At 36.7% G+C, this 14996-nt stretch overlaps 1 protein-coding gene across 2 annotated transcripts in view; it reads left to right on the top strand.

Annotated features, from left to right (window-relative positions):
• cdk14 (cyclin dependent kinase 14) overlaps positions 1 to 10022 on the top strand; it is a 633043-nt gene extending 623021 nt beyond the window's left edge. For both annotated transcript variants that reach the window (XM_072253720.1, XM_072253724.1), the window contains one exon: positions 6579 to 10022. The gene's annotated coding sequence lies outside the window, so the exon portion shown is untranslated. The remainder of the gene's footprint in view (positions 1 to 6578) is intronic.
• The last annotated feature ends 4974 nt before the right edge of the window (positions 10023 to 14996 follow it).

The following is a 14996-nucleotide window of genomic DNA, read 5'->3' as shown; positions in this document are numbered from 1 at the left end:
TTATTAAAAGATAATTGCATTGCTGGACTTTATTACAAGGGGAGTGAAATATAAGAATAGCTAGCTTTTCCTACATCTACACTGATACTTGCTAAAGAAGTATATACCTTCCTGGAAGTGCAGTAAAGCTTCACAAGGTTGGTTTTACTATTAATGTTTCCAGGAGGGGATCGAGCTGTGAGGGGCCAATAATTCATAGCATTTGAAAGAATAAAAGATGATCCCATGGAAACATTTAGAATTCTAAGAGCCAGAAAGGGTAGAAGCTCTGAGAATGTTTCCCAGTGAGGATATCTAGAACATGGAACAGTAGAGCCCAATAAAGGCTCTTCAGCCCATTGTGTCAACCGTTTAACCTGCGCTAAGATCAGTCAAACCTGTCCCTCCCACATAGCCCTCCACTTTTCTATTGTCCATGTGCCTTTTTGGGTGATGATGAGTTTTGAGTACAGAGAGGAAATTGAGAACATGGTGGCATGGTGCAAAGACAATAACCTATCCCTCAACGTCAGCGAGACGAAGGAATTGGTTGTTGAATTCAGAAGGAGTAGCGGACCGCATGACCCAAATTACATCGGTGGTGCGCAAGTGGAACAGGTCAAAAGCTTTAAATTCCTCAGGGTCAATATCACAAATGACCTGACTTGGTCCAACCAAGCAGAGTTCACTGCCAAGAAGGCCCACCAGCGCCTTTACTTTCTGAGAAAACTAAAGAAATTTGGCCTGTCCCCTAAAGCCCTCACTAATTTTTCTAGATGCACCGTATAAAGCATCCTTCTAGGGTGCATCACAACCTGGTATGGAAGTTGTCCTGTCCAAGACCAAAAGAAGCTGCAGAAGATCGTGAACATGGCGCAGCACATCACACAAACCAATCTTCCGTCAATGGACTCATTTTACACTGCACGCTGTCGGAGCAGTGCTGCCAGGATAATCAAGGACAAGACCCACCCAGTCAACAAACTTTTCGTCCCTCTTCCCTCCAGGAGAAGGTTCAGGAGCTTGAAGACTCGTATGGCCAGATTTGGGAATAGCTTCTTTCCAACTGTGATAAGGCTGCTGAACGGATCCTGACCCAGATCTGGACCGTACCCTGCAAATATCCGGACCTGACTCTCGGTTTTTTTGCACCACCTTACTTCCCATTTTTCTATTTTCTATTTATGATTTATAATTTAAAATTTTAATATTTACTAATTTTAACTATTTTTAATATTTTTATATTTAATATTTGTAATCCAGGGAGTGTGAAGCGCAGAATCAAATATCGCTGTGATGATCGTACGTTCTAGTACCAATTGTTTGGCGACAATAAAGTATAAAGTATCTAAGAGTTTCTTAAACACCCCTAATATATTTACTCTATCATCACCTCTCATCTTGTGCTCCACATACACATTCACTCTCTGTGTAAAAAAAACTCTGACGTCCTCACTATACTTTCTTCCAATCACCTTAAAAGTATGTTCTCCCATATTAGCCATTGCAACTCTGAGAAAAGACACTGGCTGTCCATTTTATCTCTGTCTCGTATCATCTTATACATATTCATCAAGTCTTCTCTCATCTTCCTTTGCTCCAAAATGAAAAGCCCTAGCTCACTCAACCTTTCATCATACGGCATTTTCTCTAATCCAGGCAGCAGCCTGATAAATCTCCATTGCACTCTCTCTAAGGCTTCCACACACATTCTTCCTATAATGAGGTGAACAGAACTGAACACGGTAATCCAAGTGTTGTCTAACCAGAATTTTATCGAGCTACAACATTACCTCCAACAGCCTTTGAGTTCAATCCCCCAAATAATGAAGGCCAAAACACCATATCTTAAACACCATATCAACTTGCGTGGCAACTTTGAAAGATCTATGGACTTGGACCCCAAGATCCTTCTGTTATACCAGACTGTTAAAATCCTGCCATTAATGTTGTACTCTGCATTCAAGTTTGACTTTCCAAAGTAGATCTCTTCACATTTTTTTCAGATTGAGCTCCATCTGCCACTTCTCAACCTGGCTCTGTATCCTGTCAATGTTCCATTGTAACCTACAACAAGCTCCCACAATATCAACAACCTTCATGTCATCTGCAAACTTACTAACCCACCATTCCACTTTCTCATCCAAGGAATTTATAAAAATCACCCAGAGCACGGGTCTCAGAATAGAGCCCCACAGAACATGACTAGTCATGGACCTTCAGGCAGAATTTGCTCCTTCTATTCCCACCCTCTACCTTCTGTGGGCAAGCCAGTTCTGAATCTGTGCAGACATGTTTCCCTGGATCCCATGCCTTGACTTTCCGAATGAGCCTACCATCTGGAATCTTGTTGAATGCCTTACTGAAGGGTGCCATGGTAACTTAGCGATTAGTGCGATGACACTACAGCGCAGGGCATCAGAGTTTGGCGTTCAGTTCCTGCGTTGTGTATAAGCAAGTTTGTATGTTTCTTCCCGTGTGCACGTGGGTTTCTTCCGGGTGCTCCGGTTCCCTCCCACAGTCCAAAGGTGTACCAATTAGTAGGTCAGTTGGTCATTGTAAATCGTCCTGTGATTAGGGTAGGGTTAAAATCAGTGGGTTGCTGGATGATGTGGCTCAAAGGTCTGGAAAGGCCTGTTCTGGACTGAATGTATAAATTAATTAAAACAAATAAAATCCATGTGCACCACATCCACTGCTTCACCTTCAGTAGTCATTTCCAGGAAAAAAGTGGAAGCATAGTCTTAGGACCCCCTTAGGTGCATTCAGCCATTTCAAATTGAGATGAGAAGGAATTTCTGTGCCCTGAGACTTATGAATGTGGATAATTCCCTCGATGACATTTGGAAGCTGAGTCACCAATTACATTTAAGACTGAGCTAGCTATTTGAATCTTATTTTTTGCAATCAAGCATGAATCAAGAGTTTAGGACAATGTTGAAAATAGCAATGACTTAATAAATGGAGAACAGACGCAATGAGTTCTGACCAATTTCTTATTTTCCCTTGTAAAAACAGAAAATATATAGTACATGAAATTTCCAGCATGTTAATCAACAAATTTGGGAAAGGTAATGGAGTTAATGTTGCAGGCCAGTGATTTCTCATTTGAACTCCTGAACATGCTGAAAAATGGATCATTGATCAGAAAAAAATACTGTTCATGTATATGGCTTACAACACTGATATTGCCTTTGGTCTTTCCATGTGTTTAATAAGCGATTGCAGTTTGTTCATGATCAGTTTATCTTGCATTCTTTTCTGTATAGGTAAGTCACTATTCAACCTAGACCTCTTTCCTTCTATCCTCTATTAAGAGAGATATTCCAGTATAAATAGGAGCAAACCAAACTGATCTGACAATGCCTAATTAGGCCAAATCTTTCCCAAGGTGGTTTAAAGATATGTGGATATGTGAGGATGTCTAAAATAAGCACCAGTGGTAAAGACTGGGGATGTCTTATTTTCTTCTTGAGTCCTGATGAAGGTTCTTGGTCTGAAATGTTGGCTTAATTTCCCTGCATAGAGGCTGTTTGGCCAGTTGAGAATTTTGTGTGTGTTGGTCAAGATTTCCAGCATCTATAGAATCTTTTGTATCTTTGATTTTCTACTGTGCATTTTATTCACGTGGAATATTAGGTTTCCATTTGTTGTATAAAAGGAGAAGGTAGGCAGTATTTTTGGGAAACTCACATCCCTGAGGCATCTATGGGCCATAAACATTCATCTTTTTTTAATTACCATTGTTATTAAAGATTGTGTATACAATAATATGCTTTACACCTTGTTTGTAGCTGGTGTCTGGGACTCTTTGGGCCAAAAGGACAGGTTCTTTGCATCAAAACCATTGTGAGCAATGGGTGACACCAACCAAGTCTGTGGACCAGCAACATCCAGCATGTACATGTCAGTTGACAAAACTGGCTAGGCTATGCAATCATACAACAATGTTCTTATGTATTTACACACCTTCAAAATACATATATAATTCTTTCATCATTTTCAGATAGATTTATACAAATATTTCTGAGTAGTTCTGAATGAATCTTGATTTCAACCATAATGACAATGAAAGTTGAGCTTGGTTATGTTCAGCTGGTGGAACTTAATTTCTAAAGTATTTTCTTTGTGTCATAGTATCATGTAAAAGTTGTAAAACATCCATCTGGTTACCTTTCTAGCATATCTAATGGTTACATCTCCATATGTATTTCTGCATACAGTGTTAATATTTAACAGCAATTGATCATCATATGCTACATTGCAAGATGTCTCCATTAATTTCATGTAGTTTGCAAATCACTGAATCTCTTTTGGAACTCTTGCAAATTCTGGACATTTTTAGAAATGATTTTGACCTGACTGAAATGTTATCATGCTTGTTCACTATTCAGCATGCTGAACTGCCTTCTTGCAATAAAATTGTGAAATATCTTCATACTAAAACTGAAGGGGGCACAAAATGTGCCTTATGAGACAAAATGTCCTGTTCAGATTCCATGCTCAACAATTTATTAAACAAAAATCTAGATTTCATAGCTAGGATATTAGAACTTTACAAAACACTATAAATTATATGATTTAATAATTCCACCATTAGAGCATGTACATTGGATGTTTTTAATTTTCTTATTACCAATATTGCATTCAAGGAAATTATATCTTTTGGTAGTAATACATGAAAAGCTGTTCAGTCTATTGTACAAAATAAAATAGAGATAAAAGGCCAATGATATTAATGGATATAGGACAACTGTGTAACTGCAGTTTCACTGTTCACTCTCATTTTTAAACATATTTTGTTCACTCTTTGGCATCCTGCATTAGAACTGAATTTAAAATGTGAGTTGCATATTTTATTCAATATTGTAAGCTGTTCCAGTGAATCACAGAGTTTGATTTTGACATCTGTCAGCAGATTAACTTTTAACATTTATTTGTCTAACCTGTATCCCTTGTATTAAAACACTGATGAAGTCATTTATAATTCAGTCATTTTAATGGAGAAGAGAGCAGTGTTCATCCCTTACCTATAATGTGAGGCAGACATGAGAAACCATAGCCGTTAAGATAATTCAGGCTCCCTCGTGGCCACAGCTGAGCAAATTTGGTGTCAATGGGGTATCTGTGCAGGCAGTGCTCTCTTTAATTAGTCTCTCGAGCCTGGTTGGTGGCAGTTCCTCAGACTAACTAATCAATTTGTAGCTGTCTGATGCTTGGTGCGGAGATCTTCTCTGGCTGAGTTTTCTCCCACAGGTCACTCACCTACCCTCCAGGAGTGCTCGTTTTAATTTTTTATCTTTTCCATCATGTGGTGCTGTCATCTGGTTCCAAGAAAAAAGGAGACAAAAAATATTTAGTTCAAAGTGCATGTAGGTCAGGATGAAAATGCATTATGGGTACTGATGGGCCAATTAATTATTCAGGACTTGGTGCTTGTTGAGCTGCAATAGGATAACAGTTGAATACAAATGTTGTAAAATACAGGTAACAGCAGTAACAGATTCAGTTGGAATATATTTGTGAGACAGAATACTGCAACCAATAAACTGCTGCTGGAGATGTGGGTTTAGGATTGATAATCTAAAGTCAAAAGCTCTTGTGATTATCTAACACTAACCTGAATGGAATTACACCTACAACCTTTAAATAATCTGCACTTGTGAATCATTTCATTACTAGGAAAAAGTCAGATTTATTCAGTAATTTACTGTTGTTTGATTGTACAAGATCTTTATTTAATATTAACATTCAATCAAGCTATAATTCCAAATATTATATTTTCAGATATACAAATTAATTTATAAAATCAGAAAGGAGAAATTCCCAAAGGACATTTATTAAATAATATGATAGAAGAAATGTAAGCCAGGTTAGCTAAGTAATAATATTCAATATTTATTGGTAGTCTAATTGTGGTCTTCAAATACTGCAATCTGCTCTGTTTATATCTGATGGAATGTGCTGGTATGCTGCAGCTGCAGTATCTATTGTGATATCACTGAACATTTTAGATCAAAAAGGCTTTTCTAAAAGTATTTTATACTGGTATTGCAAAGAAATCAACACATACTATAAAATAGTGTATATTCAAATTGTGTTTCATTAAAGATGGAATATAAATTTGCATTACTTTCCAACAGTATATATATTATTTTATTAAATGCCTTGTTTGACCAATTTTAAAACTTTTTGCTCATCCCATTCCTGAAGATCATGATAAAGATGTATGTGTGAAGATAATCATTCTAATTTCAAACATTATTATTCAATGGTCCATTAAATATTGAACAAGTCCAGATTACTAAAGAGAGAAAGGAATTAGAATATTTTGTTCCTTAATCTAAAAGTGTTCATGAAATCTTAGTTCGTTAAATGGACAAACTAGTTTCATGATGTCTTGAGAGCACCATGAATGTTTGTAATTTTTAAGTCTAAAGTTATATTAACTTCGAATAATTGTGCCAATCAGTCTTCTGCATTTCCCATGTCAGTGAATAACACTGATATTTTGATTTGTAAGAAAAAATATTATTTTACCAATTTCATCTACACTGTAAAATAATATTGTTCTGATTGTTTGATTTTTATTATTGCAGGTAATTTCATCGCCATTTCCAAAGAGCAGCTGAGAATCAGAAAAGCAAAAGAACTCAAGCACCTACTCTCTTGTTGATAGTCACATTGGTGAATGGCTGCTGTTGTTAGAATAACTCTCGCCATTTGCATTGTGTGGGTTTATTTGTGCTTGCGCTCTGAATTTGACATCTTGAATGCTAAACCATGACATGCAAGAACCACCTCTTTTTTTGTAATTTGTTTAGAGATTCACTTAGCTGATAAATGATCTGTGCTGCTTTACAGGGTCTTGTCTGTCAGTCTTTTGATTTTCTGTGGTAGTGTAGCATTTTTGTACAGCTCATTCAGATTTCACTGGCAACATTGAAATTCTGGAGATTTTATTTGAAACTTATGTTGAGCATGCCAGGAAACCCTATGATGCCAGCATTACAAAGCAATCAACAGTGGCCTGAAAGACAAAGCATATGTTTTACAAAAATAAGCATACCTTTGTATACAATTGAAATGATATAGCTAGTGAAGCACCGTTAACATTTGTGACAGTGCTCCAGCTGGGATCTTGGAAGGTACGTAGATAAGTCCACAGATGATGGGGTGAACTGCAGTGTTTAAAATAGTTTGCACTATCATGAGGATCACTGGCTTAGTATTTTTTAGAAGAATATAAAAACCATGTACATAATGGAATCTCTTTCACCCCTATGAATTCTCAAGTTAGATTTATACCCAATTCTTTGTTGTTACAGATCCTGGATAAGTGTTATTACAGAAGGTCTGTACTTGGTACAAACTCTGTGATGAAGGTACTTACATAAAAAAAGCAGAGCTAAAATCTTTAGGCAGGTGCCATGGGATTCTTGAAATACCAGAGATGTCCTTTTAACCTTATGGCCTCAGCCCATCCAATTTTTTTCTGTACTGGTTTGAGCACAGACCAGCTTCTATCATTAAGACAAATTAACTAATTGTTGTGAGATGATTTCTACTAATTTTCTATCTGGAGTAAAATTGCAGCACATATTCACATCAATAAATATTTTCTGTTATATCTTCCTAGTTTTTTAAAAATATCTTTGTTGCTGTTCCTCATAATCTCCCTTGCCTGCCATTATGCAGGTTGCCATTATCATTCACAGACCATAGATTACTTCTAGGTAAAAATCTGTTTTTTTTTCATGATTGATAACATTTTATTCCTTACTTGAGATTAAATATAGTTACTTTTCCAACATTAGTAATGTACTAATTTCTATATATTCCACAATCGCTATTTTCCTATTGCATTAGCCCCTGTGCCACTCCTCAGTAAACATATTAATTCTTGATGGTGCACTGGAAATACAAGTGTGTAATTTAATCTGAGTATAGATTATGCTTTAAACAAACATAACCTTCAATCAGAAGGAATAGGTAAAAATAATACTTAAGGATTCTAAATTATTTTAAAGTGTACTGTTATTAATGATTTGAATCATTTCATTTAGAAAAGGTTTGCTTGTAAGTGGGATGGATTGAGATTTAAGATTAAAATTGCAAATAGGACCAATATCTGTTTATTATCATTTATTATTAAAATTAAAATACTGTAAAATACATTCCCTTTTTTCCAAGTTTCACAGCAGACAACTGTTACAGTTGTGAGATGCATGAATCAGTTCTTCTTCCTGTGCTCTTTGCAACATTATATTGATTAGTCCACTAATAAGAACAATCATTGAACGTTAGGTTACCACAAATTAGAAAATAAATGGAAGCTATGTTAACACTCAATGTTATCAGTGATAACTTTTAAAGTTTGTAAGTGTGGTTTTGATTGTTATTCAATCAGTCAAGAATAATTGATCATGCAATGTGTCATATATTTGTTAAATTAACGGTAATATAAAAAAGCTATTAAAGACAAAGTGTGATAACACCATTAATATGAGGGTTAGTTTTATTCAAGTAGTTTTTGAACTTTGTTTGATAATGGCATAAAATTGCATGAAAGTCTTTCACTTCAAGAATACTTCACCGAGTATTACCTCCCCTCTCTTTACGCCCAGTGTTTGTTATTTTGATTGGTATTTTCTTACTTTAATGCAAAACTGTTCAATTAATTTGAATGTTAGAAGCACATTTTAATGTTAGGCAATATATCTAAAGATTTTGGAAAATGGGCACAATAAGAAAGATAACTTTTTTTTAAAAAATCTGTTCAAGTTGAATTTTTTAAGCTTGATATGCAGTTATGTTTCTTCAAGATCATTATCAATGGTGAAGTATCTGTTTATTGTACTTGTATGCTACATGGCCCATATTCACTGTGTCAAATGTTGACCTCTTGATTAGGTTGTTTTAAATAATTTTCACAACTAACTGCATACCGGTAATGAGTTTTGTGCTTTGAGTTGCTAAGTTGCATGCAGTTGTGACATTTGATTATTATGTTCTTTTTATTTATCAGATTTTCTACAAAAATGTTTGCACTGTGTTACGCTGGCTCTCCAAACACTGAAATTCATAATTATGAATTTTAGAGAAACTTAATAGTGCACTGAGTACTTCAAATATGTCAGCATTTGTACAAGGTGAAAGCAAAAACCAGGAGTCAGTCACTTTGGAAATATACTATGAAGTGAACGCATTTATTGTTTTTCTTTGTAAATATTCATTCTCAGCTGCACATTTTCACATACAAAATTTTTACTTTGGATTTTTGTGTGGCACCAGTAGATATTGATGAGCTTTGTTTGAATCTTGTTTAAATAGATAAATAATTCTTAACTCTGTAAACATGGTACAAAATAAGAATGCATAAATTCATAAGCAATCACTGTGCAGCGTGCTGATAACCAGAGATTATCCGTTCAAATTGTGGAATCTATAGCCTCTTATATTATCCTCAAATATCCTGTGAATATTTATGCACTTCCGTAATTTTTTTTTGTACGTGTATAATGTTTGTTCCCTTCCAAGTTCTTTCAAAAGAGGAATTAAAATTGTTCTCTTCTGAGGACAGTTAAGTAATTGAGGTACCATGATACCGTGCAAATTGGGTTTTGTCTCCCCGCAGACATGCAGTATATAGAAGAACCATTATATGTATGTATTGAATGCTGTACTGCCTTGTAAGTTCATTGAATATTAAGGTGATGGCAGGTAACCCAAACATGAATCTGGATAGTGTTGTTCCAAGTAACGGCACTTCTGTGCTTCATGTATTTTTTTTGTATGAGGCATCTATTAAAATCCATCTTCTTGATATCGTGTTGTTTGGTACAGAAACAAAAATGTACTTAAAATACAAATAAATGACACAAATCCTGAGAAAGTCTAGAATGTAGAAACATGGTGTAACTGTTGCATTATTTGTTAAAACTTATTATGTAATGTAATGTTGCAGATGTATTGTTTGTCTTTCTGTAATTGGTTTCTTGTTACATGAAAATAAAATATAGTGCAGCTAATTATTTTAAATGATTGAAAATTAATAACCCATTTCTTTATTTAGGAATAATGCAAACTGTAGCAAAACCTGGACATCCTAGGTGGTTGAATCTGCATCAAATAAATTACTGTTGGTGTTAACATCTAACATGATAATATGATAACATCATCAAAACTAGATAGGTTAAATATGTAAGTTTGTTTTAAGATGGTTAATGGATTAATGTACATTTAGAAGCTGACTAACTGCATTGAGGTAGTGAAGCAAATAATTGCTGATGTTGGAAATGGGAAACACAAAGTGCTGAAATTCAGCATGTCAAGTAGCATCTGTGGAGATAAAAACAGATTTAGCATTTCAGGTCAGTGTTAGAAATGGCAAGGTGAGAATGTGAGCATGTTTTAAGTTGCAATACAGAGCAAGGCATGGAGTTGTCACGAGAGCAGACATGGCAGAGGTGGAGAAACTAGGAGAATAGAACCCTTACAGGAAACAAATGGGCAGAGCTGTAGCTGAGACGTGGTAGATTTCTCCACTTAATTATTGACACTGTTATGGGCAACTTCCATTGTAAGCCCATCAACCTACAGTTTGAAAAAAAAGGATAGGATTTGTCACAAGGCTAATTGTGATGGCATTAGATAGGAACTTACAAAAATTGATTGGGAGAGGCTGTTCAGAGGTAAAGAGGTGTTTGACTGATGCGAGTCTTTTCAGTGTGAGAGTCTTTAAGAGTTCTGAGCCAGCAGATTCCTGTTAGGCTGGCAGAATGAAGGAATAATGGTTCATGAAGAATATTGAGATTCTGGTCAACCCTTCAGGTCTGTCTACATCTAAGAATGTTCCTATCAGTTCCCCAAATTCAGGATGTTGATTAAATGGAAGGTTGGGCAAAGGGTTGATTGAGAGTTTAATCCCAACAAATGTGAGATGATGCATTCTGCAAAGTTGAATAGTAGAACATCCACAGTAAATTTTAGGGGTCCAAGGAAAGTTGATGAACAAAACAATCATGGGATTCAAGTCCGTAGTTCCTTGAAAGTTCCATGGTTCCACAAGTAGATAGGGTGGTGAAGAAGACATATGCTAGGCTTGCTTTTCATTAATCAGGGCACAGAATACAAGTTGGGATACATGTAACTTTCTAAAACATTGGTTACACTGCATTTAAGAGTGTTGTGTGCTGTTCTGCTTGCCACACTATAGAGGAATGTGGTTGTGCTGGACAGAGTTGAGAGGACATTCATTGGGTTGCTGCCTGCATTGGATAGTGTTAGTTAGGGGGAAGGTTTCAATAAACTGGCATGATTTTCCTAGAATAAAGGTTAAGCAGTGATGTAATATAAGGTAATAAAGTTATAAACAAGACAGATAGAATTTTTTCCCCATGGTAGGGGTATCAAAACAAGAGCAGATGGATTGAAGAGGAAATGTTTTAAAGTGAATCTTAGGGGGTAAGTTGTAGGTCGACATCTAGAACTCACTGCCAAGCGGAGTGGAGGAATCACAAAGAATCACTACTTTTGAGAGACATTTGAATAGATTAGGCATGGAATGGTGCTGCATCTATAGTGGGCATTTGGGGTGACAGTAGATGGGCAAAAATATCAGTATGAATCTTCTTATTCTGGCTTCTTCCCCCTTCCTTTGCAGTCATGATGAAGGGTCTCGGCCTGAAATGTCGACCGTTTATTAATTTCCATAGATGCTGCCTGGCCTGCTGAGTTGCTCCAGTATTTTGTGTGTGTGGATGGATGTGACGGGCCGTAGGACCCTCTTCTGTGCTGTGTAGTTCTGTGCCTTTGTTTTCCCATCCCCAGTAAAATATCATTTCTCTATTCTTGCTACTAAAACTCTACTATATTCAGAAGGTGGATTACAGTGTGGGCATTTACTGCCAACCTGCAGATGTATGTTGTTCAGACTCTTGGCATTGTGTTGATTCTGTATTTAAGATTGGTGTACCATCAAACAACTTCCTTGACATTTGAATGCGTGAATAATATGTATTGAATTTATGTATTTTAAACTCCTAATGAAATACAGCCCATGGCATGACTTTATCAATGTGTTGGGCCCAGGAAATCATCCGAAATTTTGATGCCTATGAACTTGAAGCTGCTTATCCTTTCTACTGTTAACCCCTCAATGAGGACTGGTGTGTGTATGTTTCACTTTGCCATCCCAACGTCCACAATCAATTCCTTGCACTTACTAATATTGAGTGCCAGGTTGTTGTGATAGCACTCACCCAGCTGATCTGTCTTGTTCCTGTACACCTCCTTGTCTGTCACCATCTGAAATTTTACCAACAATGATGTCATCTGCAAATTGATACAGTACATGTCACTTGAGCTGTGTTTAGCCACAGAATTGTGAGTTAAGGGTGAGTAGAACAGTTAGCTATGCACATATCCATGAGGTACACCTCTGTTGACTGACAGTGAGAAAGAGAGGTTATCACCCATCTGCACTGACTGTGGTCTCCTGATGAGGATGTCGAGAATCCAGTTGCAGAGGGAGATTAAGAGTTCTAGGCCAGCAGGTTCCTGTTAGGCTGGCAGGATGAAGGAGTGCTGGTTCATGAGGAATACTGAGATTCTGTTCAACCTTTCAAGTCTGTGCTAGCTCCGAGAATGGTCCTTTCAGTTCCCCAAGCTCCAAGAATGGTCCTTTCAGTTCCCCAAACTCTGAGAATGGTCCTTTCAGTTCCGCAAACTCTGGATATAGAATGAATGGATGGTTGGGCAAAGGGTTGAAAGTGAAATTAATTCCAACAAATGTGAGATGATGCATTCTGCAAAAGCTGAGTAGAACATCAACAGTAAATGGTCGGGAAAATTGACAAAAAGATTTTGGGTTTTAAGTCCATAGTATCAAGTTTAGAACTTGGTGATTAATTTAAGGGCATGATAGCACTGAACACTGAACTGTCATCGAGAAGTAGCAGCCTGGGTTTTGTTTTGCTGTTGCCTTGGTGCTCCAAAGCAGGACGGAAAGCTATTCTACAATATAGGTATTCTACAATCATGCTGTCTTTAATCCCTTGACTGTCGTGCTACTCTATTTAAAATTTTAAATAACGTATGGACACAGAATCTCACTAATAATATGACATCATTTTATTAGGCAATGGAGGTTCTTCAATCTGTCAGATATAAATACTAATTAGGAAAGTACTAAACAACAATTGTTTTCTGGTGTGAGGTGATGACAAAGATTTACCTTGTTTTTTTTTCGGAATTCTTGACAAGTCATTTCTGCATGCTATCAAATACTCAACAATGTAACAGGATTGTACATGAGGATGCCCTATCTTAAGCAATCTGGATTTATGATCTGGAACATGGATTGATGAAGTTTAGTTTTACTAACAATTGTTATGTTAACTGTGTTAAAAATAACAGTGTCTGTGGGTACAAAAGATCAGGAACAAGAAGTCTGATTTTATTAATTTTCTAATGTATAATCCTGGCAGGACATCTGTGGTCTAGATTTTGTTCTTATGCTGGCAGTGAAAATACCAGTCTTTGTTGTCATTACATTGTGAAATTGACAACAACTTTGGGATTTCCACACACTCATATTTCAATGCAAAAATCTCAAAGTTACTGCCAGTACTTCAACAGCTGCTATAGCCCATGCTTTTTTTTGTAGTCTTCTTCTAGGTGATCAAAGGGAATCGGTGATTTGATAGATTTCAGGTTTGAAGAACGAGTCTGTCTGTAAAATATCCTGAAAAGGTTACTTTCTTAAAAGACATGAATTTTGAATGACATACCAAATCATCACTACTATAGAGCAAAACTTTGTGACTCATAGTCCCATGCATAAGAATCATAATTCCATCAAATATTTCAAAATAATTTAAGGCTTTGTTAATTTGACTTTTTTTATTGAATGTGTAAGTTACAATCTTCATCTAGCATTCTAAGACATTTTAAAGCATGGGGCACAGCATTCGCTCATGTAAAGGGTCAGTTCAACCTGCCTGCACCACCCCCCACCCCACCACCACAGCCTCCTGAGATTTGTTTCAGATAGCACTATGCTAGCTGCCCAACTGTGTTGTTACCAAAAGCCCTGCCTGGTATGGGATTTCCTCTAAATGAGAAGGAAATTAGCTGTACTATTTGATGTTAATCCAGTATAATTTTTTTCATAAAACTATTTTTCACTTTGGAAAATCATGAGGGAAAGAGCACAAGAGCAAAAATTGTGTGAGAGTTGGAACCATTGGGGAAAGAAAAGCAAGCCTAGTGCGTAAGTTTCACTTGGGCCAAAGAAATGAAGTCAGGTCTAAGTGGACCAGCCATTGTGTGAGTGCACAGAGGAGGGATCTGTGGCTTTGGTTTAAGAAACTTCAGTGAAGAGACAGAGGCTAAGTTGAGTTTCTGGTAAGATCCTCTTTCTTTGTTATCGCACAAATAGAGCGATGAGAATGGAACCCTGGGCACATCGTGCTGCTCTTGCATGATGTGGCATGTCAGGGTAACCTCAAGTGTCCCTGACTACACAAGGCAAGAAATGTATCTGACTGCTGCTCTTTACAGATTTTGTCAGGGAACTGGAGCTGGAGCCGTTTGACCTAGCCGCCCTTCTTTTACCCTCTCTGCACTTTGAAACATACGTCTCTGACCTGGAAAGTTAACCTCTTCTCCAGATTCTGACTGATCTGCCCTGTGTTTCCAATATTTTGTACTTTATTCCAGATTTCCAAAATCAGGCTATTTGATTTTTCATTCTTCTCATTTATCTATCCAAGATTCCTGATCTTATCCTAAATTCCCATTAGCCTCAGTTACAAAAGAAAGAATTCTTGCTGATGCAATTTTTCTTCATACAGTTTTACATTCCTGATAGCATTATATTTCCTCTGCAAACTTTCCAGTGCAACCACATTTTTCTATGACTAGAACTGTATGCAATACTCCGTCTGTGACCTGTTTGTTAACTAAATGAAAAGTATCAGATCAGCCACATCCAACAATTTGTAGACATGCGG

Source organism: Mobula birostris, chromosome 3 (assembly GCF_030028105.1).
Source record: "Mobula birostris isolate sMobBir1 chromosome 3, sMobBir1.hap1, whole genome shotgun sequence".
Taxonomy (NCBI): domain Eukaryota; kingdom Metazoa; phylum Chordata; class Chondrichthyes; order Myliobatiformes; family Myliobatidae; genus Mobula; species Mobula birostris.
Note: the sequence above shows the minus strand (reverse complement) of the source record. Positions and strands in the feature narration are given on the sequence as shown.